Genomic DNA, 23,991 nt, shown 5'->3' with positions numbered 1-23,991 from the left:
ATTTTAAAAATCCTCAATTTCAATTATATGCTTTTCTATCTCCAATTGTGGCTGTCTTCTCCTTATTCAAACCACTTCTTGAAATAGTTACCTATAAACCAGTGCTCCATCTCCTCACCTATCTCTCTTTCCTCTTAACCCAGAACAATCTATTTTCTATCCCTTCACTTCTCTGAAATAGCATTTCTAACATCTTCATTGATTTCTTCATCTCAAAAGCCAGTGGTCAATATCCTCTTACTTGATGTTTCAGCATTTACTGACCTCGTTGACTCTTGAAATAATCGTGTGACATCACTCTCTTAGCTTTCTCTTAATATTCTGTTCTACCCTTCTTAATATCTTTTGTCCTTATCCTATACTACTTAGTCAACATTTAGGAATTCCTTCTTACTTATTTTTTATTGCTCCCAAGCAAAGCTCTTCTTGGGCTGCAACTCCATTAACTACCAGTGAACAAGACTGTGTGCAAATTTCTATATCCAGTCCAAAATCATGCTTTAAAATTTTCAAATCCACAACTTTGTTTGGATGCCTACTTCAAAGGATCCTCATAGGTACATTAAACTGACTTTATGGTCTTCTTCCTTTAAAGGATTTTATTTTCTGGTTTTGTACAGATTCTCTACTACAACGAAGAGAACAATCACACAACAAAATACCACAAGCAGAAGCCACAAGATAACCTTACATAGTTCTGTCTCTCTAATTTTTAATTATCCAATATGTAATTTCAATTTTAAATCTTAAACTATTTCTTCAATAGTACACAGCTATCTATGTCCATACCACTTATTCGGTGCAACTGTTAGTTTTCAACTGATCCATTCCAGAAGGATTTTAATTTGCAATTTGCTTCCATCTGGTCTTCTTATCCCAGTTGACTCTTCTTCATTCAACAGAGTATGCTTTATTTTTAAAGTGAAGCTCTGATAACAATATTTTCTCTTATTATTCTCTTATATAATACCCCATTATGTTTAAGATAAAGAAACAATTTAAAAGATACTATAACACCTGAAATTGGCTTATTTCTCAGGCCATTTCTACAACAGGAATGTCACCTACATCTGATATACTTTTGTCCTCCTCTCACTTCTAGTCTTCTGAACTCAATTATTTGTTTCTTCAGGGAATTTTTCTTTAATCCAACTGATGTAGTTAGATTTCCTATCAGATGTTCTCTTGCATTGTGCCTTCTAATAATTGTCTAAATTATAGTTTTAGACACATTCATAAAATTATATCAGTCATTTCTACTTTCCTTCTAGACAGCACATGTTTCTTGTAATGTGAAGTATGAATTATTATTATGTGATATGGTACTTGGAATTATAATCCAAAATAAATTCTTAGTTCACTTCATCAATTAACTTCTAGCAATTAAATTTTTTTTTACTATATGATTCTGGCTGTATAAACTTATTCTTCTACATTTGCTCACTTTATAGGATGAAATTTTGTAATTTGTTCTTTATGAAGATGTATTTTCATTGTATACATTTTTCTATACATTTCATGCCATTTTCTCTGACTACAGAGCCCAACTACCCCACTCTCCATTTATATCTTTTGAAATTCAACTCAAATTTCAAAGTCCATTTCAAATACTAGCTCATCATTGTAAAATTTATTCTTTTTAGTTTCCGAATTTTCTAAAATCTCTTCAAAGGCACTTACAGCTTATCTTCTATTATAGTAACTTGTACACATTTCTTATTTTCTTGTATACCCCAAGGGAATTGTAAATTTCTTGAATGCAAGGACAGTATTTCCTTTTGCTTTCTATTCCTGAAACATCTGGCTCAGTTTTTTGATGGTAAAATTAAATCAACTTTTGTTGTTGTTAAGTTGATACCGTCAAGGTTACAGAGTAAAGACAAGCATCAGAATTCAGGTCACCTCACATAGTTATATGAAGCACTTAAATATTTCATGAAATTTGTTGCCAATATAATGAACAGAGTATTATTTAAATCCCAACCTCAAATGGAAGGAAAATTAGGGGTATGCTATGATCTGAATGTTTACGTCCTCCACAAATCCACGTGTTGAAATGCTAACCTCTGAGGTGAAGATATTAAGACATTACACCATTAGTGCTCTTATAAAAAGGGGCTCCAGAGAGCTGGCTAGCTTCCTCTACCATGTGAGCACACAGCAAAAACTATGAAACAGAAGGTGGGCCCTCACTAGACACCAAATCTGTATGTAGCATGTTGATCTGGACTTTCCAGCCTGCAGAACTGTGAGAAATAAATTTCTTTTGCTTATGAGCAATTCAGTTTATGATATTTTGTTACAGAAGCCTGAGGACTAAGACAAGGTATATGACAATTGTAATTTATTAGTTATTAAAATATACCTTTCAATTAACTGAGAAAAAGTTTACATTGTCACCTATTAGGTATGGATTTGTCCAGTTGTCTACTACTGGTCTTCATGGCTGTAATCTCAGGAGATTAAATAATACATACGTTAGTTAAGCTAAATAATTTTAAGTGATGCTTCTCTTTGGAATCAAAGACTGAAAGTAAATCCTTAAAATATCAAAGCAATTTATAAAGCAGAAGTATCAATGCTTCTTACATTTTGCTTACAGTTCCTAGCATACATAATGATGCAATTATTGATTTAAATTTTCTATAAATATAAAGATTAATTATTTCTCAAGTTGCCTGGATAAAGATATGTATGGTAGTCAATAAGCTTTGATATTCATTTTGGAAAGTCAGTATCTACTTATAAATTATGTAACTTTCAAGATATTTATAACTGAGAAAGTGTTTCCTTACTTCAACTGATAGTACACTTTTAAAACTCTTTGTTTTGGAAAAGATAGCTATGAATTGTTAAAATGAATATAAACTGTTTTTATCAATATTTTCAACTCATTCACCTTAGTACTCTTTTGAATCAGTTAAATTTTTATTATTGAGAAAATATCTAGGTATAAGCAAAAGTGACTCCGATTTGTATACAGATTAATCAAATCAAATATCTAGCAGCTCACATATATAAGGTAATATATCATCATAAGCACATTGAAAATGGTAGAAAAGGAAGATTCTCTGAGGCCAAAAAAGAAAAAAGAAAAGTATATGAAATGTAAACATAAAATGACAGAAACCCTATTGTTATGAACTGAATTATACACCCCAAATTCATATATTGATGTCTTATCCATAATTAGATGGTATTTGGAGTTGGAGCCTTTGGGAGATAATTACATTTAGAGGCAGTCATGAGGGGTGGGACTCTTATGATGAGATTGGTATCCTTATAAGAGAAACCAGAGAGCTCACTTTCTCTCCCTGCCTGGAGACACAGAGAGAAAGGCAGCTTCCAGCAAGACAGGAAGACAGCCTTCACCAGAAACCAACCATGCTGGCAAATTAATCTTGAACTTCTAGGCCCCAGAATTGTGAGAAAATAAATTCCTGTTGTTTAAGTCACTACAGAATTTTTTTTTTTAATAGCAACTCAAAATGGTTAATACAACTACCAAGAATTACACACAAATCAAACATTACTTTATAGTTATATTACCAAAATAGGTTCAGAACCTGGGTACTGCTTGAATTTGACATTAAAGGATGTTTTCCCATGGAGAAATAACTTAAACTGCATAATCAATATTATGAGTGAATTTATTGCCTTTAAAAAATAAGAAGGATGAGAAATATGAGAGCTAGTATTAATAATGCAAAAGAAGACATTAAGAAGATTGGAAAAAACCTCAGAGGGATAATAAAAACATCGATATTACTAATGACATTATAATGATGATTATGATGATGAAGATCATCATCAGGTGATGATGAATTATGAAACAATTACTTTAAAAGAATGATCACATCAGTAACTTTAGAATAGTAATACACAATTTTGGAAATTAAAAAAAAGACTGATGGACTGACTAGTTAATTGAACACACCTCCACAGTGACACAGTGAATTATTGAGTTTGAAGGCCATACCAAGGTGTTTTTTCTAAGAACATAGCACAACAAAAAATTTTAAAACAATAAAAATAACTAGCTTAAAATCAATACATGGAGTTTAGCTCCTGTATAAGTAAAAGTAGCACTTTAATTAATATCAATGAAATAAAAATTCACAGTATTTTTAATTGCTATCAAAATATAATTCATTGATATAGAATGGCTTGTTTACCTACTTTTAAAACACTATTAAATTAATTTATAATTAATGTTCAGGTAACTAATAATTTTAAAAATTGGGAAAACAGCAAAGTACATTTTTGATATATTTTCTCTTGCATTTTTAAAAAAGAAAATGCTATTGAATTTTTAAAATATTCTATATTCAAAGTATTCAATATTCAAAGTTAAATGGCAAACTTTAAAACACACAAAAATATTAACAAACACACACACACATATTTCTCCTTTATTTAGTTGGCATCTAGAAGCAGAAGAAAACTTATACAACTAAGGAGGAAATTCCAGTGTTGTCCTCATAGTTAGTGAATTTTCAGATCTCTCTTGTTTGGAGAGCAGGAGACCATGTCTGCATTTAGGCATGCTCTCCCAGGTCCTGAGAAATAGCCATTGCTTTCACTGCAGTGTAGGAGGAGTCTCTGGGAATCTACAGAGACTAATTGCCACTGGTTAGGACTATTTTTATTACACATTAAAATAATTTCATTAACTATGCCTGTTATTTAGCTATGGTCTCTTATCCACAGGTTCACTCTCTAATACTGTATTTTTTGATGCTGGGGTTTGTAGTCTCCAAAGTACATTTTCCTGATCCCTTTGTAGAGATAGGCATCATAGGTTTTGAGAGAGAGTAGTGGAAAATCAACTGGGGGGAATAAAGATGACAGAAACTTCTTCTTATTTCTAGTTCCTATCGCTATCTACTAAGTGCAGGAAGAGCATGATAGTTCCACTATTACATATTTTTACAGCAATCTCCCACTCCGAGATGCCTCAAAGACAGCAGCGCCGCCCGTAAGAAATTTTCCATCCTCTACCTTCAGTGCACCAGTGTCCTCCCCGAGAGATCTTCACAAGTCACATCCCAGGAGTGCTAACATCAACTATTGATCACTCTCTCATCCCAGGAGTGCAAGCATCAGCTATTGATCACTCTCTCAGAGGAGTGGGCACTGGGTGTGAAAAATTTCCTTCAGAGTTGAATCACTAGCCAAAAATAATTTTTCCCAAAGGACAAAGATTTTGCAGGAGGTATTTTCTTCCTATAACATCATATTTTATAATTTATTCTCTCTGCTACAGCTTAAGGATAGCAATTGTTTCTTGTAATTACTGTCTCTGTGTTGCTTTAGTAACCTATCTCATCAATGCCCTATATACTCTCCGTTTGACATAAAATAATCACTGTACTCCTTTAGTCCAATGGAAACACGTGCATAGGTATACTCAAAGCTGAGCCCTTACAAGCATGGTCTTATATAGATACACCAAGTTTCACAACTGAACTAGAAAAACTTACTTGTATTTATAGTATATTATATTGTTTCCACTGAGTTGTAATATATGTGCATATTATTGCTTTGTTTTGTATTGTGTTTTTAACCAGAAGTCCCTAAATAGTGGATAATCTCTTTTCCAACATTTATAAAGCTCATTTTAATATGTATATTCAACCAAAGAGATCTAAAAAGCAATGTAAATTTCATTAAATATGAATTTTAACATATATTTGAATATATAATTAAAAATATTTCATTATCAGTTCCTAAGACTACATAGTGAGTAAACAATTACAGCAGCCCTCTATGGAAGAATATATACACACCCAAAAAGTATTAAGGATAATTTATTTTTTCAGCACTTCTTTCTCTATCTCCTTCAGTAAGATTGTTTCATACATCTTTAAAACAGATTGTTTCATCACATACTTTATTTTTAATTGACACATAATAATTTTACATATTTATAGGGTGCAATGTGTTGTTTGCAATATACTTTGTGTATGATCAAATCATAGTAATTAGCTACTAATTACTAATTATTACTAATTACTATGATTAGTAATATTACTAATTAGTAATTAGCAATATATGTAACTTCAAACATTTAATATTTTGTTGTGGTGGGAACATATAAAAGCATCTGTTCTAACTTTGAGTATACAGTATATGATACCCTATTGTTGATTATAGTCAACCTACTGTGCAATAGGACACTAGAACTTATTTTTCCTTTCTGTCCCCAACGTCTCCTCTGCTTTATAATCCCAATCTCTGGTAACTATTATTCTATCCACTATATTATGAGATCAACTTATATACATTCTGCATATAAGTAAGAACTTGCAGTATTTGTCTTTCAGTGTCTGGTTTATTCTGCATAACATAATGTCCTCTAGTTTCAACCATGTTGTGGCAAATTATAGAATTTCATTCTTCTTATGGCTGAACAGTATTTTATTGCGTATATATCCCACATTGTCTTTATCCACTTGTCTGTTGTTGGAAGTCAGGTTGATTTCATATCCTGGCTATTCAACTTGGAATTGCAGGTATTTCTTTGACATTTCATATTCATAAGAATATGTACCCAGTAGTGGAATTGCTGGATCATATAGTAGTTACATTTTTAATTTATTGAAAAACACCCATACTGTTTCCACAATGACTGTACTAATTTACATTTCCACCAACAGTGTACAATTGTTCCTTTTTCATCACATCCTCACCAACACTTATGATCTTTTTCCTTTTTGATAACAACCATTCTAACTGGAGTGAGATGAATCCTCATTGTGGTTATGATTTGCATTTCCCTGGTAATTAGTGATGTTGAACTTTTTTTATATAACTGTTGGCCATTCATATGTCTTCTTTTGAGAAATATCTATTCAGGTCATTTGCCCATTAGTTAATCAGATTATCATTTTCCTGCTATTGACTTATTTGAGTTTCTTATGTATTCTGATTATTAATCTCTTATCCGTGTATAGTTTGCAAATATTTTCTCCCATTCTGTAGGTTCTCTCTCTACTTTGTTGATTGTTTTGTTTGTTGTGCAGAGATTTTTTAGTTTGATATAATCCTATTTGTATTTTTTTGCTTTTGTTGCCTGTGCTTTTGTGGTCTTATTCAAAAAATCCGCGAAAAGGTTACTTTAATAGTCATAAATTAATAAATTCAAATTAAAGCAGGGTGTGACACCAGATGAGCAAGTGCAAATAATAGAGAATTTTCTGTGTGTGGAAGACATAGAGCAGTTGAAACTCTTATTTACCATTTGGGAATGTGAACTGGTAAAATCACTTTCAAAAGGTGATTGATAGTAAGCACTAAAGCTAATCTGCTCATACCTTTGACTAAGAAAGTTTGCTTCTGTGTATACCCTCACTGTATGTGTTCAACAAAATGCATTTGAAAGATCATTTACTGCAGGAACATTTGTATTATAGTATCTAAAATTGGGAAAGAAGCCAAAGAGTCTATCCACAGTAGAACAATTAATGAATAGTGACATATTCATGTAATGGAATTCTATTCATCAATGAGAATGAACAAAGTACAACCAAATGCAATAATTTAGGTAAATGCCAAAATATTTTCAACATATTGAGCAGACAAACAGAAATAGCACCTATCAGATCATTTTTTTTATGTCAAGAGCAAAAACATATATGATTTTAGATGTTAGGATTGTGATTACTCTTTTATTGGGAGTGGTGGATGAACGGTTGTAGTCATTAACAACAAAAGTATATAATGGAGGCTTTGGGAGATCTAGTGATATTCTGTTTTTTTCTGTGAGCGCCAGTCACATGAGTGTGTTTACTTAATGTAAATGTATTATTACTAGTACAATTGTGATTGTACACTGTTCTGGATTTAGGTTATATATTTGATAAAAATTTTAGTACTGAAAATAACCCGATAAATATCCTGAGAAGCCCTGAAAAGCTATAAAGCATATAGTGGGAAGACTAGAATTGCTAAGCGTGGATTGAAAATATGCATGTCACATTAAAATCCATGAATAACTTCTCATTACTTCAGCATATCTAAGAAATAAAAAATATAATTATTAGTTCTCTTTGAAAGAGAACTTACAAATTACTATTATTTAAAATAAGTCTATAGATGAAAAGATTGTCATTTCCATTATTACAGGTAGAATGACTACCTTGGGGTTTTTGGAAAAGTATTTTATATATTCAGAGTTATGTATTTATCATCCATTTTGTCAAGCATTTTGCCTCTGCAAAGTCGAAAAAGAACTTTCTCTTCTTTAGTGTCCTAGTACTCTTTCTTCCTTAATACCTAAGTAATTTCTAGTTCTTTAGTTTGAATGCAAAGTTTTGTGATCCACACACGATAGTCATTTAATTTAATGAAAAAAGAAATGTTGTAAGATTTGAAAAAGTAGGCTAAAATTCTCTTTAAAAAAGACTTTTAACATACTAGATAAATTCACGATGTCATAGAACTAACAGATACTACATCTCATCCCCAAAACAACAGCTGATATTAACTGGAAATTTCAGGAAAAGAAATGTGAGGTTCTAAGTGTGTCTCTTTGTGTACAGGTGATGACATTAAGGTGGAGAAATGAAGAATCTAGGGAGAAAGAAGATGGTGTCTTCTGTGGTCTTTCAGCTAAACCATGATAATATTTGGATTATCTCAACACATATTCAAATAAAACAATGTCTTATCTATAGGTTAATTTATTTCATTAACATCAGTAATATTAGAAATGTTCATAGTTTGAGGGAGGCCTTTGCATCAAAATAAGAAATATCAGTATTAGAAAAGCCTAAACCACACTCGAATATTAGTATAAACTAAATTTCCTCACCCTTCACAGCAAAGAAGTGGTGTGTCCATTTCTGGGCATAAATATTATTTATCTCCTTTTTCTTTTATTTTGTATACACTATCTGATATTCAATTGAAAAATATCGACCGGGCAGGGTGGCTCACCCCTGTAATCCTAGCTCTCTGGGAGGCTGAGGTGGGAGGATTGTTTGAGCTCAGGAGTTCGAAATCAAGCTGAGCAAGAGTGAGACCCTGTCTCTATTATAAATAGAAATAAATTAATTGGCCAACTAATATATACACAGAAAAAATTAGCCGGGCATGGTGGCACATGACTGTAGTCCCAGCTACTCGGGAGGCTGAGGCAGTAGGATCACTTGAGCCCAGGAGTTTGAGGAGGTTGCTGTGAGCTAGGCTGACGCCATGGCACTCACTCTAGCCTGGGCAACAAAGTGAGACTCTGTCTCAAAATAAAAAAAAAAAGAAAAATATGAGACACACACAAAAAAACAAGAATAAATAACCCACCATGAAGTAATAAAACAATAAAAGAAGGCTAGATATTAGAATTATCAGGGACATAAAAAGAGCACAGACTTAAATTTAACCTTGCTACAGCAATAGAGTAGAAAGGTGAATGAAACACAGGAACTGTTAGGGATCTCAGAAAAATAAAAACCATGAGAAGAGACAAATGAAGAGCATAAGAATTTTTTTAAAAAACAATTTATATATATATAAATTGTGTATGTGTGTATATATATATATATATACACACATACACACACACATGTGCACACACACACACACACACACACACACACTAAAGATGATTAGTTTATGGCCAGAAAAATAGACACAGCAGAGGAAAGAAATAGTAAACTGGAAGGTATGACAATAGAAATTAACTGGAGCACAAAAGGTGGGAAAAATGGAATCGATCATTTGAAACCCTTGAGGATATATATGAAAACATTCAAGTACGCAAGTATTAGAGACCCAAGGGGAGGAGAAAGAAAGAGTGATCTATAATACATATTTGAATAGATAAGGGTAAAAATTTTTACAAATATTTGAAAAGAAACAAGCAAATAAACATCCATCCAAGAAGATCAGAGTACCTTAAGTGTGATAAATGCAAATAAAAATATATCCAGATATATTATAAACTACTGCAAACTAAAGAAAAGCAAAATTTTGAAGCCAACCAGAGAAAATAAGGATATGAAATTTATTGAATGCAAGAATAATAGCTGCACTCTCACAGAAACAATGGAAGTCAGAATACAATGAGCTTACATTTTTAAAGAGCTAAAGGAAAAAGAAAACTCAAGCTAAAAGTCTATTTCCTATAAAAATGTATTTCAAAACTAAAGGTAAACATTTTATATATACACAGATATATATGACAAAAAAGTCTTAAAGAATTAATCTTTAAAAATGTGTACTATAATAGAAATTCTGAAAGCATTTTATGGTGTAAGATATTAAAAAATAGACTAGTTTACTACATACAAAGAACTAAAAAAATTATTGTATTTTTAATAAATATATCATGAATTTTTCTAAATTTCAAACAAAAGGTAAGGGGTGTCCTTCTGGGGCAGTAGTGGTCCCTGTCTAAGGGCTCTAATGAATTGGCCTTGGAACAAGCCCAAGCAAACTGAAAACTGTGACGGGGCCTCATAGCTCCTAACAAAATTGCAGATGAGATATGGCTTCCAGAGTGAGGCAAAAAAGAATGAAACAATTTTGAAAGAATCAAGAAATAACGGGTTTGTTAAATAAGATCTGACAACCAAACTCTTAGTGATAATCAAGAAATGACTTGTGAGTACCTTGTTAATAGCCTTTTGAGGAAATTCAGAAGATTGGTGCTAACTGCTTGTCACTCACTTAAAAGAATCAGTCAATGTCACTAAAAAATTATGAAAAAAAATGGATTTTCAATCCTTAGTGATTTCAGAAGGTATTCTGATGATGCAGTCAGCAATTTCTTTTTTCTTTTCTTTTCTTTTTCTTTTTTTTTTTTTTTATTGAGACAGAGCGTCACTTTGTTGCCCAAGCTAGAGTGAGTGCCGTGGGGTCAGCCTAGCTCACAGCAACCTCAAACTCCTGGGCAATCCTGCTGCCTCAGCCTCCAGAGTAGCCACCATGCCCAGGTGATTTTTTCTATATATATTAGTTGGCCAATTAATTTCTTTCTATTTGTAGTAGAGATGAGGTCTCGCTCTTGCTCAGGCTGGTTTCGAACTCCTGACCTCGAGCAATCTGCCCGCCTCGGCCTCCCAGAGAGCTAGGCATGAGCCACCGCGTCTGGCCTTGCAAGTCAGCAATTTCTGAAATCCATTAAAAAGGGCACTTACCTTTTAAAATGATAGGATTTTTTTTTATAAAGATGATGTGGATCTTACAGTTGAAGATAAGAAATATGAAGAGTATTTGTCAATGAATCCTGTATCCTAGTCCTTCTCAGGACAAAATCATAGATTGGGAAGTGCCACACAAAAAAACTCTAAAACTAAGAGGATTGAAGACGAGAATAAAATTACTCTGTGTGTTGTCCAATTAAGCAATCCAAAACCCATCATTACAATGCAGATATGGTTAGCCAATAGGAAAGGGGTTATCCAGAAATTAAATATTCTCTGTAAGAATTTTTAGCTATACATTTACCTCTAAGCACTGCTTGGGATTCATCCCATAAGTTTGAAGTTAAACAGATCAAAGACTTCATTAGAAAATGCCAAGGGTCTCAAAGAACTCTTCCTTTTTCCTGGCAATGGTTTTTCCTTTCTTCAAATTGCCAGATGAAACATTCACACTGGAAGAAGCAGATTATACAATTCTGTATGCATTCAGAGACTCCAAAAAAGAACTGAACATTGTAGATAATTTCTACAGCATTAATTTTAATTGAACAAGTGGAAAATTTGTAGAGAAATAATTATTGTAAGTAGATATGCAAACTAAAATGAAATAACAAAAAGTGAGATTCCCTGGACTTCTGGTTCAAGTCCTATTTTATTCTTTCCTGATAAGCATATTTTTAAAATAAATACAAGTTAGAAAGTAAAATATGACTGAAAATATGTCTATAGAATTGAGTGCATATTTTCCAATACTCTGCATTAATTTTAATTGAACAAGTGGAAAATTTGTAGAGAAATAATTATTATAAGTAGATATGCAAACTAAAATGGAATAACAAAAAATGAGATTTCCTGGATTTCTGGAGGGGGGCAATAATTTTAAAACTTTTACATTACAAGTTAAAAGCAACAACATACTTATTTTTTACCTGAGATACAATCAACAGGCTGTAAAGTGTTATTTTCACTATAACTATGCTAAACTTCAGAATGTATTCAATTTTTGTTCTCTACTGTCAAAATATACCCAAATATTAATTTGGCAATGATATGTAATATATATTTTTATTTAATAATAACATTTTACAGCTTATTATAAAATAAGGGCTCATAGATACATTTGTTTGCTACGGTTGCCATAACAGAACGCCACACACTGGATGGCTTAAAGAACAAAAATTTATTTTCCTACAGTTCTAGAGGCTAGAAGTCTAAAATTAAGATTTTGGAAAAATTTGTTTCTTCTGCAGATATCTCCTTGACCTGGAAAGGCTGTCTTTTTGTTGTCCTCAAATGGCCATTTCTCTGTGAGTACAAACTACAGGTGTTTCTTCATCTTCCTATGAGAACACTAGTCATGTTGAATTATGGTCCCGCCCTTCTAACCTCATTTAACCTAATCAGAAGGAGAAGTTCAGTTCAAAATAAGAGATTTTATAGCATATGCAGAAATCAAATATACAAAAGAAAAACCAAAACAGGTTAGAAGGCATTTTTTGGAAACAAATTGTGATAGAGTATTTACATTTTTATGAAACATTCTAATAATTTACATATAGAACATTCAAAGTTGAACATCAATATTACATTATCTAAAGTGAATACAAAACACAAGCACACACATGAGATACAACTACAAAGACATAAGAGGAAATGTAGTACAATTTAAAAATTTTTTGATTCACTTGAAGAAATAAGGGGCAGAAAAGTAAAGAGACAAAGATGAGACAAGTCAAAATCAAATTCAATATGTTAGACTTGTGTCCACAGATAGCAACAATTTATATGTCATGTAATGAGACTAAACACTCCAATTAAAAGGCAGAATTTCTCAGACTTACTTAGAAAGCCAGATCCGTTCATCTGCCACTTAGAAGAAACATTCTGTAAATACAAAGCACATTGAAAATACAATGATAGATATATACTTACCATGCAAACATTAAGCATAAAAAATCTATTGTTTCTATCCTTAAATGAGGGAAATTTTAATTCAAGAGTATAAGAAAGGGTATTTCATAAACCTAAAAGGGCCAATTAATCAAGAATATATAATACTCAATGTGTATGGATCCTATAGCAAAGCTGCCAACTACATAATACAAAAAAGCCAGGAAAAGAGAACTTATAATAAGAATAAAATGGAATATAAAAAATTAAATAACCTAAGTGTTGATCAGTTAATACCAATTTGATGGTGAGTACATGTGGTACTTGTTTTCCCATCCTTGCGATACTTTACTTAGTAAAATGTGTTCCAGCTCTATCCAAGATAATACAAGAGGTGCTATATCACCATTGTTTATTGTGGCTGAGTAGAACTCCATGGTATACATATACCACATTTTATTAATCCACTCATGTATTGATGGACACTTGGGTTGTTTCCATAACTTATTCATAACCTTTGCCATGTAACACTGTAGCATCTGTATACTCTGCTGCTACACTTGCCCTGTAGATTGTCTTTGCAAATAAAGAAGGTGGAAGTTACAGTGTACAAGTTCTATGACTAGTCCTAAAGAAGACTTGTATATTTGCACTTATTCTAGTTGTATCTTTGTGTTCCCATCAGAACTTGAACGTGCCAGCCAGTTGAAGAACGAGGAACATGTGGAGCAGATTGAGCATTCTAAGCTCTGTCAAGAACAGCCAAGATTGCTTGGGATCCAGCTGATTCCCACGCATGTCAGTGAGTTGTTCAAACTCCGGTGAACCACTTAAGGGACCCCAAGCTGAATCCAGATATCAGAACAATAAATAGTTATTATTTGTGTCTCCAAATTTTTGTGGTTGGCATGCATATTTTTGTGTTAATAAATAAATGAAACACTGCTAATTTGTTTTTTTATTGCAAGTAGTATTCCTTTCCTTAAATCAGATTGATTTTTTAAATACTAATGAAAACTGTTTTCATTAATAGCTATTGATGTTACTAACATCTCACATAGCTAGCAACCAAAGAACAGAAAATAGTATACTCTAAGAAAAACTGGGAAAATGAACTGAATAAATGTAAATATTCATCATTAGAACATTCAACAAAACATTCTGATACTAGGAAATACCGTGCTTTGCGCTTTCATTTCATTTTGCATTTCTATTTTCTTTATTCTATGATATAACTAGGTAGCATGTTATTTGGATTTTGATTCCATTTGATTCTATAAAATTTTTAGTTCTGGAATAATTTATAATTAAAATGTGTTGCTCTAAATGTCAGACAAGCTTAGTAAAAATGGCATCTTTTGTTTAACATTGAGGAAAAGACGTGTCTGTGAATTTGGCATTATCGTCGAGGATTTGGAAAAGTTTACCAAACACAAGTTAGTCCCTGGCCCAGATGAAAACAAGGAAGGAAAACAGAAAAAAAAATCAGAGAAAAATATTTTATAATAGATCTTAACTAAAGAATTATGGGATTTCTTTATGAAACCATTTTTTAAAGTCAGTACAAAACTACTTTTGACTCACAATTAATTGTGATATCTATCTAAACATTGCATTTTAACCTAAAATTTTCAAACATAAATAATAGAAGGGGTTTAACCTCAAAATGATGTAGAGTAAGGAAAAAACAAAAAAGGTTTAAAATCTCATACAGGTGCTTCTCAATACATGATGGGGTTGTGCCTTGATACACCCATTGTAAATTGAAAATGTCATAAGTTGAAAATGCATTTAATAGACCAAACCTATTGAATATCACAGTTGAACCTAGCCTATCTTAAACATTCTCAGAGCACTTACATCATCCTACAGTTGGGCAAAATCATCTAACTCAAACACTATTTTATAATAAAGTGTTAAATAACTCATGGTTGTTAACCTTCACGATTGCTTGGCCAACTGGGAGCAGCTGCTCACTGCCTAACGTTGCAAGAGGATATTGCAAGAGGATACCACATATCACTAGCTGGGAAAATATAAAAATTCAAAATTCAAAATACTGTTTCCACTCAACACATTGCTTTCCCACCATCCTAAAGTGAAGAAAACCATAAGTCAAACAATCATAAATCAGAGACCATCTATACACATACTTAAATATATTAGTTATTATATTAGGAAACCCTGTACCATGGTTGGCTATAAAATAAGAATGTTAAGAGGATTTTATCAATCCATTGTTAAATTCTACCTCTCACAAAGATTTACATTCAAATGTTCTATTTCATTTTATAGACTTTCTTGTCATTCATTTATTCAACATTTTTCAGCATCTATCAAATATCTGACACTATAGTTATGACTTGGAGATGCCAATTAAAATCAGAGATGGCTCATGGATTAATCATGATTGAAACCTGTTTGCAAAAGGTCAATGTCTTTTGGAAGAAGTTATAGTAATGTAGCATACCTCCAAAGTTCAATAATACTAACATACAAATCCATAGCAATCCTGCCCAGAAATTATATTAAAATATCTAAAATCTAATCAATCTGTTATATTAAATTGAAAATTAGTTTACTCTGGTAGTAGTCTTTGATGTATTTGACATATTTTCACTGTATCAGAGAGGATTAATTTACTAGGGGACAGTTCTCCAGGTAGCCTTGGACCCACCCAGTTCTCCTCTTTTTCTTGCCTATACTTCTGAAGAACAACTGTAGAATGTACTGGGAATGTAACATCCTTAGATGATAAGAAACTGGCCAGAACAGTGGGCTCTGTTCTAGTCACCATCCCCAGAAACAAGGTGTCTTTTAATGTTTTATCCCAGCATTTCCTGCTACCCTTGATTATAAAACCCAGGGCGAACTGCTTTGAAGGGTCCCTCAATGGCAGTGCAAATCGGGGCGCATGCAGACAGAAGCCTATCCTGCTCAGCTTTTCTGAGTCTTAAGGGACCAGGTCACAATGAATCCTAGGTTTCTGTCATCCCTTGCTGCCTACCTATTAGTAATAAACCCATTTTAATGTAACTTGTTCTGTGTGTGGTGTTCTGTCTCACTAGACTTAGACAAGTTGGTAAGCAGTGCACAGTGAACATGCTTCACACTCATTTAATCATAATGCTCCTAAAATAGAATATTTGAATGCATCAAAAATGTTTTCTCTCCAACACTGAATGAGTGTTCCTTTCTTTCCGCATCTGGACCAGCAACTGTTGTTTTGGGACTTTTTGATAAAAGCCATTCTCACTAGAGTTAGGTGATATCTCATCATGGTTTTGATTTGTGCCCATCAATACATGAGTAGATCAATAAAATGTGGTATATGTATACAATGGAGTATTGCTCAGGTGTAAAAGAAAATGGTGAACTGATACCTTTTGTAACAACTTGGATGGAATTGGAGACCATCTTTTTAAGTAAAGTATCTTAAGAATGGAAGAACAAAAACCATATGTACTCATGACTAAATTGAAATTTATAGGTCAACACTCATGTGCACATATGGTAGTAAAATTCAACAGAAATCAAGCAGGTGGGAAAGCAGGTTGTACTCACACCTAATGAGTACAACGCACACTCTATGGTGATGGACACACTTATAACTTTGACTCAAATTGTACAAAGGCAATTCATGTAACCAAAACATTTGTACTCCCATAATATCCTGAACTAAAAACTAAAAATTTAATTTAATTAAAAAATTTTTCTCTCATATGAAATTACTACTACTATCATGTACATATACACAAATGATAGTAGCTATGTGCCAATTAAACTCTATTTACAAAAACAGTTCAGAGGTCAAATTTAGGCAGCAGTATATCATTTGCCAGCCATTGCTCATGAGGATATTACTTCTGATTTTCTTTCTTCAATTGTTTATAGACTGATATTGTGTATAACAATATTAAAGTCAAATACTATGAAAATAGAATAAAAAATATTAAACACAGGCCCATACTTGTATTTGTAGAGTCATTAGAGAATAAATTACTTTCTCCAGAGATGTTAACATGTGTAAATGCTCGCTCTTAGTCTCCGTGTTATGGAAGCACAGAGTGGTTACAGTTCTTGCACTAGCACTGGTCTGCAGACCACATTTTGCTAAACTTTGCTCAGAGCAAAAGACAATGACTTATATTTCTCTCGCTGAAGTCCATTGTCTCTAGACAAAATTAGATGAATACTCATCACAATCTCAGTTGTTAGTCTTTTTTTCCAATTTTTTAAATGAAATGTTCTCACAAAGTTAGTACAGTAAGCTCATTTTAAGGTACTGAGTATTCCATGATGCATTGCTATGCATAGTTATTAAAAACTAGTTTTGCCCAGAAATTGCATTTTATCCCTATCATTCATATATTAACCACAGGCAATTCTTTTTTTGTTGTTTTTTTTTCAAACATATATTGATATCACTTATCTTGGTGCCCTCTGAACATGTTTTATTCACTTTGTGCCCATAGGTCAGCCAGCATTTCCCATAGTACAGAGTAGAAACACACACACACACACACAAAATTATTATACACAATTGTTAAGCAATTGGCCATTGAAAGCTTTTCCCTGATAGTGAGTACATTTTTTAAAAAAATCAAGTATAAAGAAATCAAACATTAAAATTCTACTTGGTATTCCCTTCTACCATTTATAATTACATTTGACCTTTGTAGTTACCATGACTGAGTTGACTGATTGGCTAACTTCTCTTCTATTATCTTCTTCCTTTTGACCTTCAAAACCTAGACAGCCTGATTAGAGATAGCAGGGAAAAAGCATCCTCTGTAATTATATTTTTTTGTCAGATCTTGAGCAATCTTTAATTCCTTCTTATGTTAATATCTGGTTCCTTATTGAAATATGTTATTTTCTAGGCATAATTATTGTAAATTATTTGTATTGTGATAATACAAGAATAAGAAAGGCTAGATTAAAACTAAAATAAATTCATAAAATTAAATTATCTGAAAAAATGTAGATTATTTTTGTTTAACATCATTTGTTCTTTTAATGTAAATCTTTACCTTCATTATTTAAAATAAGAAATCATAATATTTATAAATTGTTTTAAACAGTAATTAAAGAGTATAAAAGGATTTTACTGAAAAACTTCAAGGTCAATAAAAGGGTCATAAAATGGTGTTAATATTATAGTGGAGACAGATGGATTTGGAGAACTTCAAGTAAGCCAAGCATTTAAGAAGTTGCATGGGGCACTTAACTTTTGTCTTGAAACCAGAAATTGAATATAGTACTAGAAAAAATTTGAATTGTGCATCCAGAATTTTCCTAAAAGAAAATTAATTAACTATATATTTCCAACTTCTTGTAAAATCTTACAGTTCTAACATTTTTACATTTTAACATTTTAACATTTTGAATCTACAATTCAACATTTTTACTGTTGAATTGAAGGTTGGTACATAGACCCAGGATTACCTTGTATTTGACTCAGCCTGTTTTTAGTACAGCTCTAGGAATCTAAATCTAGTTTGAAATCAGCAAGTCTGGAAAATTTGCAAATTATTTTTGCATTATGTGCTGTTTATCAGGACTGAGTGCTTCACTTTTGTCCTCTAAAATTATAATTATCTGTTAAATTACTGTCCATGGCTTTTAAATGGTTATTTGGGATCTTGAAGCATTTGTTTTGCACACAAACAAGTCTTTTTTTTTTCTTGAGACAGGATCTAGCACTATCACCCTAGCTAGAGTTCAGTGGCATCCTCATAGATCACTGCAACCTCAAACTCCTTAGCTCCAGTGATCCTCCTGCCTCAGCCACCTGCTAATTGCTTAATTTTATATTTTGTAGTGACAGAATCTCACTATGTTTTGCAGGCTGATCTTAAACTCCTGCCCTCAAGTGATCCTCCTGCTTCAGCCTCTCAAATTTCTGAAACTATAGGGGTGAGCATTGTGCCCAGCCTCAAAGACATATTTGATATCACCTAAGCCAATTTTCCTTTCAACAATTCTGCTCTAAATAGGAAAATCATAGCATCAAATCAAAGGGAAAGTAATTCTCTGATCTATAAACTTGAAAGAGCAATATTCTTTCAAAGAGAAGTAGCATGTAAAAGTTCAGAGACACATATAGGCCGCCGTAGAGAAAAGTCTTCAACTCTGACTAGGACTTTCAATAATGAGAACAAGGAGACTGACTTATAAGGTCAAGTGGCAGTTCTTCAGTCACAACTAGGTATTGAATACTTATAAAACTAATACTCTTTTTAAAGTACCAAACAAATATATATTTAATATTTATATATTTATTGTCCTTTTCTGCCTACATTTTAGTTTTCAGTGGTACAACTACTTCTTATTGTGCCCAGATTTGTTTTCTTTAACATTTTTCTGTATTTCCCTAATATCTGTGTGTTGAAACTAACTTGTTTATATTGTCTGTTATAAAACATGCGTCCTGGAACTGCTTCAAGCCAGACATTTATATGACTTTACCCAAAGTTTATAAAGGGAATATTATTCAAGAATAATGCATTGATAATCCAATTGGCTAGTGAACTAACACAACAAGAAATAAAATCATGTGAAAATTAGCTTGTAATATATAAAACTAAATGTATATTGTGAAATTAAACTTTTGAAATTCTCTATCGTACCTAATATTCTGTGACTTTCTTCAGCTTTTGTGTGTGAATATGTACACAAATAGGTAAATAAGCATATATCAAAAATAGTCAATTGCTATTTCACTAAGTTGTAGAAAACCACAATATTAAGATATTTTGTATGAGGACATGCTCTTTTATGACTAAGAAAGCATGTAATAATATTAAAATAAAATCATGTAATTAATCAAGATTTGGGAGATTAGCTTTGCATACAAGTCATAGAAACATTCTTCATTCACACTTCAGTGAGAATTGCTTTAACAGTTTTCTCAAATTTTATCTTCATATTCATACCTATTATGCATATGACACTAGAAGACATGGAGAATTTTAACACATAAAATACTATTTGGTGATGACAAGAGACAATATAACAAGGAGAGAATATATTCATAATGCTAATTTTTTTCTAAGAAGATTTTTTTTCTACATAGAAAGTTTTTATACACAGAGTGGCGCCCAAATTGGTCCTTAAATAACAAGAAAAATAAAGGATGAAAACCTGAATCAGAAAGGAAAGAGAAGAGAAGGAAGAGCAGGAGCAAAGATAATCTTGTTGGAAAGGTATCCATGAAACCAATGCAGCTTTTCCTGGTAGAGGCACAAAAGAGATATTGGAGCACTGGACATGAACCCAAAGTCATATCATATTCTTGTGACATTCCAAATTGCTTGATCATTTGCCTTGGTATAAAATTTTAAATTGAAACTTATTTTTCTGAGGGCATTAAGATAATATGCTGTACTTGGAAATGAAAGTCAACTCCTTCCTCATGCTTTTGTTTCTTTCTTTTCCATCCAAATGTCTTTCTTTATCCAATGAATGGATAAAGAAAATACAGTATATTCAATAAATGGAATATTAGTCAATTATTATTATCTTGCTCCTCCTTGTCTTTTTGTTTCTTCTTGTTTTGATATCTCTGTTTATTATTTAAATCAATTGTTATAGATTATTGACAACTGCAAAATCAGCACACGTGGAGGACTTGGCCAGCAAAGTTTATGTCAACATTGGTGTTCATTTGAGGGCTTTTGTTACAAATTGATGTATTATTGACAATTATACCATAATATGATAACACATCACAACTACTGAGTTGATGTATTCAAAAAGATAGATAACAACTGTTGCCAAGAATGTAAGAAACTGGAAGCTTCATGCTCTGCTCGGTAGTAATGTAAAATGGTACAGCCACTTTGTAGAAGTCTGAAAAGTTCTCAAAAGGATGAACATACAATTCCCATGTGATCCCAAAATTCCACTCCTAGATATATTCCTCAGAAATAAAAACATGTACACAAGTTCACAGCAGCATTATTCAAAATTATAGCCAAAAATGGGGGTAAAATCCACAAATGTTCATCAACTGATAAAGGAATAAATAAAATGTGGTATATACATATTGTGGAATATTAATTTCAATAAGAAGAAAAAGTACTGATGCGTACTACAGTAAGAATGAACATTAAAAATATTATGTTAAGTGTAAGGAATGAGTCACAAAAGACCATGTTATATGATTTCATTTATGTGAAATGTCCAGATTGGTAAATCTATAAAGATAGAAAGTAGATTTGTGGTTCCATAGGACTAAAGGTGAGGGTAAATAATATGGGGGTGACTGTGTGGAATTTCTGTTTGGGGGTAATATAAATCTTCTAAAAGTGATTATAGTGACAGTTGCACATCTCTGAATATATAGTCATGCACCACATACTATTTTAGTCATTGATGGACCATGTATATGAGGGTGGTCCCATAAGATTATGATGGAGCTAAAAAATTTGATAGTCTACCATCGTCATTATAATATCATAACACAGGCAATATTAGATATGTTTATATATCCAAATTATTACCATTGTGTCACAATTGCCTATAGTATTCAGTATGGTAACATGCTGTACAGCTTTATAGCCTAGGAGCAATAAGTTATACCATATAACCTAGGTATGGAGTAGGCTATACCACCTATCTTTGTGTAAGTGCACTCTATGATGCTTGCACAATGATGAAACCACTTAACAATGTATTTCTCAAAACATATCCCCATCATTAAGTAATGCATGATTATACTAAAATCTATCAAAATTTAAACTTTGAGTAAGTTATGTGACATATGAATTATATTTCATATACATAATATGTATATGAAGCATATCTCAATTGTCATATATGTATTTACACATATATAAATATACCACTAGACAGACATTGTATTTTCAGAAATTATTTAAATGTAAAAATGTTTGCATAGTGGTTCATATAAGTTTATTTTATCACCATGTTCACCGTAAGAAGATACTATGACAGATTATTTCTAGGTAGAATAAAGATGAGAAGTATGGTCCAATTACTGTAAAGAATTCCAGTAATAAAATAATTGTTTTCATATACACATAAGACAATTAGGATAGGGTTTAATTCCTGAAATACATCTGAAAGACTTTATTCATATTAGATATACCTGATTTACTTGAAAATAACAGCCTCATATAATCTTCAGTCACTTTTTTTGAATTTAATAAATTATTTTACCTTGAATAAAAATCAGTAAGTGTATCAGAAAAGAGCTATTTGTTATATTCATGTATAATAAGCCAAATTAATAGGCTCACTTTTATACTCAGAGATATACCAGACCTGGCCTTTTCTTTTGAGTTGCCAATTTAAGCAAAAAAAACCCCATCATTTTATTACTGGAATTTCTTGCAGTAATTGGACTACACTTTTCATCTTGTTTCTACCTAGAAATGATCTGTCACTGTATCTTCACACTGTGAACACCGTCTGTGATAAAAGAAACTCATCTGAACCTCCATACTGCAATTTTTCCATTTAAATTATTTATAAAAATGCCAGTGGCCCTCTAGTCCACAGTGTAGTTGGCAGCACCACAAAATAATTACAAGTCACTGAAAGATAATGAGCAATGGGAGCATCTAATGAACTTTTAGATTAGCACAAATAAACAATTTTATTCAAGGCCTACTTAGAACTTAAGAACATGGCTCAGCTAACTTAATTGTGCTGATTAGTGTGTTTTCACCATTCAATGTAGATTAACATAATTCTGATATTTTACCTTAATGCATGTGAAATATATAGTGTTTCATAAATTATAGAAACACTCATTTTCTTATTCTTCTGTAAATAAGGAAAATTAATTAATTTAAACCAAGTAAAAACTATAAATTTCTGTTTGTCATAAGTTTAGAAACTGATTTTTTTTCTGAGAGTGAAATTATACATTGAGAATAATTAAGGTCATGATAAATAAATTTGCAATGAATCTAATAATTCTCAATGTAAAAAGACCTTCTCTCTTCTGAGTATCCTAATGCTGTGTGTAAATAACTAAGCTTAGGTATTTTGTATAAGTTTGGGTGAATACAGACACAGGCATACCTCGGAGATAAGTAGGTTTGGTTCCAGACCAGCTCCGTAAAGCAAATATTGCAAAAAAGTGAGTGCTATAGTTTGGATGTTTGACCCCCTCCAAACCTAATGTTAAAATTTGATCCCCAGTGTTGGAGGTGGGACCTAGTGGGAGATGTTTATCTCATGGGGCAGATCTCTCACAAAGATTTGGTGTCTCTATATTACTTCCTTTGAGAGCTGGTTGTTAAAAAGAGACTTGCACCGTCCCCCCCAACTATCTTGTGCCCTCTCACTATATAATCTCTGTGCCACATAGGGACACTGATCTCCTTTGTGCTTCACAAGAAGTGGAAGTAGCCTGAGGCCTTCACAAAAAGCTAAGCAGATAGCTGTCAGAACCATGCCTCTAGTACAACCTGCAAAACCATGAACCAAATAAACCTCTTTTCTTTTTTCAATCACCTAGCCTCAGGTAGTCCTCTATAGCCACACAAAATGGACTAAGACCAAAAATTGGTACCAGGAGTGAGGTGTTGCTATAAAGATACCTGAAAATGTGGAAGTGGCTTTGGAACTGGGTAATGGGAAGAAGTTGGGAGAGTGTGGAGGACTCAGAAAAAGACATAAAAAATCAGAGAAAGTTTGAAACTTTTTAGAGATTGGTCAAGTGGTTATGATGAAAATAAATGATTGATGAGGTAAATTGGCTTAAATGAGTTCTTGATAATCAACGCAGAAAAGAAATGGAATTTGAAAATCACTAATTTATTTAACCAAAGGAAATAATTGAAGCCTATAATCATCAACAGAAACTAATTTTATAAATGAAAGGTCTATGGGAGCTTTGCAAGGGAGAATCAGACAGATACCACCTGAGTTTATTGATTATAATTAGCATTACTAAAAAGGGGACAAGATGTTAGGG

The sequence above is a fragment of the Microcebus murinus genome, chromosome 11, assembly GCF_040939455.1.
Source record: "Microcebus murinus isolate Inina chromosome 11, M.murinus_Inina_mat1.0, whole genome shotgun sequence".
NCBI lineage: Eukaryota > Metazoa > Chordata > Mammalia > Primates > Cheirogaleidae > Microcebus > Microcebus murinus.
The sequence above is the reverse complement of the archived record's forward strand: the minus strand, read 5'-3'. Positions refer to the sequence as shown.